This window comes from Schistocerca serialis, unplaced genomic scaffold, assembly GCF_023864345.2.
Source record: "Schistocerca serialis cubense isolate TAMUIC-IGC-003099 unplaced genomic scaffold, iqSchSeri2.2 HiC_scaffold_1173, whole genome shotgun sequence".
In the NCBI taxonomy this organism is placed as follows: domain Eukaryota; kingdom Metazoa; phylum Arthropoda; class Insecta; order Orthoptera; family Acrididae; genus Schistocerca; species Schistocerca serialis.
In genome coordinates, this window is record NW_026047374.1 from 350,001 (window position 1) to 352,500 (window position 2,500).

The following is a 2,500-nucleotide window of genomic DNA, read 5'->3' on the forward strand; positions in this document are numbered from 1 at the left end:
ACACCTTTCCTTACAACAATGTGTACCTTAACCTAACCCACATTGTACCTTAACCCAACCCACATTGTACCTTAACCTAACCCACATTGTACCTTAACCTAACCCACATTGTACCTTAACCTAACCCACATTGTACCTTAACCTAACCCATATTGTACCTTAACCTAACCTATATTGCGCCTTAACCTAACCCACATTGTACCTTAACCTAACCCACATTGTACCTTAACCTAACCCATATTGTACCTTAACCTAACCTATATTGCGCCTTAACCTAACCCATATTGTACCTTAACCTAACCTATATTGCGCCTTAACCTAACCCATATTGTACCTTAACCTAACCCACATTGTACCTTAACCTAACCCACATTGTACCTTAACCTAACCCATATTGTACCTTAACCTAACCTATATTGCGCCTTAACCTAACCCACATTGTACCTTAACCTAACCCACATTGTACCTTAACCTAACCCATATTGTACCTTAACCTAACCTATATTGCGCCTTAACCTAACCCATATTGTACCTTAACCTAACCTATATTGCGCCTTAACCTAACCTATATTGCGCCTTAACCTAACCTATATTGCGCCTTAACCTAACCTATATTGCGCCTTAACCTAACCTATATTGCGCCTTAACCTAACCTATATTGCGCCTTAACCTAACCTATATTGCGCCTTAACCTAACCTATATTGCGCCTTAACCTAACCCACGTTGCGCCTTAACCTAACCCACGTTGCGCCTTAACCCAACCCACGTTGCGCCTTAACCTAACCCACGTTGCGCCTTAACCCAACCCACGTTGCGCCTTAACCCAACACACGTTGGGCCTTAACCTGCTCTGTAATTGTCATACGACGCGTTAAATTAGTGTAGTGTTGCCTAACTGCAACCCCCGCAATATAGTTTGCTACTCGCACTGCCCGGTCCCCAGAGTATCGCTTCATGTTAAACACCTTGCAGCTATACACTGTAATGCGGACGGCAGCAGGACGTACATGCTCAATGCCCTTCGCAGTTGTTCATTGGCATTCGCATGGCGAAGCACAGCCTACGTTGTGGTACGGCTTGTGTCAACTGTCCGCTGATGTTGTACGTCCAAATCACACACTGTACTGCACATTGGTCCTCATGTACTGAATGATACATCGTGGTACATGTGTGACCGTACCACGACTGCGCCAACAACGGCGAACCATACGGTCCAAATATTGTGCACTCAGCTACGTGTCGTCTCCCTATAAGAGCTGGATTGCAGTATGGTATGCCGTGGATGGCGATCACCATGAGCCGTCTGTTGATGTAGTGGCGCGTGTTGTCAGACGTAGTCGTCTCTTCTCACACACCGTGATAGCATGGTGCACTGCGTTCCACATCTGCGACATGCGACAGAGGCCGGTTGACAGTCGTTCGCGCAATGGACATCGCATACGTACGGGGGCCACCTTCCACGTGTTCGCGAAGCGTGCACATGTTGTTGCGTGTATGTGGGCAGACATAGTGTGTCGTGACACCTGACACAGGCATGCAACAATCGTTGAATTTGCAAATGGCGATGGACGTCTACGTTTGCTGGTGACGTTACGCAAATGAAGAACTGGTAAACCGTTGTGGTGCGGTTGTTCTCGCTAGAGGTGAATCAGTGATGGCGACGATCGGTTGAGCTACCAACCGGTTGTTTCAGCGATACCCACCATGCCCACGAACGTGAATGGCATGTGGGTGTGAAGCGATACGCGGCGGTGGCTGGGTGGGACCGTCCCCGGCCGGTGAGGGGGGGCCTCCCGGCGTGCTGGCCGCGCGGTGCGTGGGCGCACGCGCTACAGCCGGCTGGTGGGGGCGGCCAGTGGCAGGCGCGCCGGCCGACGGAGGCGGCAGGCGGCGCAGCTGCGCGCCGGCGCACCCTGCACGCGGCGCCGTGCGGCCAAAGTAGGTCCTCGCGGGCCCGGTGCGAAGCGCGGTGGACATCTGCAGTGTGCTGGTCCGATTGAGGACTGTGTGCGCTGAGGATGCGCCGCCGCCCGGCGCTCGGCGCCGCGACGCCGTCTGCTGCTCGGTCGCCTCTGCGGTTCTCGCAGGTGGATTGTATCGCAGCTGTGCGGACGTGTTGGCGCGTGCGCTGTGCTGGGAGAGTTCGCTTCGGCACCCAAGTGGGGCTTTTGTCCTTCTGTGGCGCTGGCGTTGGAGCTGCCGGCCACCGTAGGTGGCGCGTGTTGTCTCCCGCCGGCAATGCCACGACAGCACGCTCCCGGGCCTCTGTCGGCAGCGGCAAGCTCAGTTGGGAGCACGGGTGGTCGCACCTAAAGCGTCTACTCGCCAAACTCCGGGCGATTGCGCCTCTCTCGAACCCGACCAAGTACTTAGGACGGCGCTGCGCGCCGCCGGGACCTGAGAGGGTTTCGAGGTGTATTGTGCAGGGGAGCTCAGCCTCCTCCTGTTTGCAGAATAATTGAGCGGACGCTTGCGTGTTCGCGCGGGCTCCCGGGACAC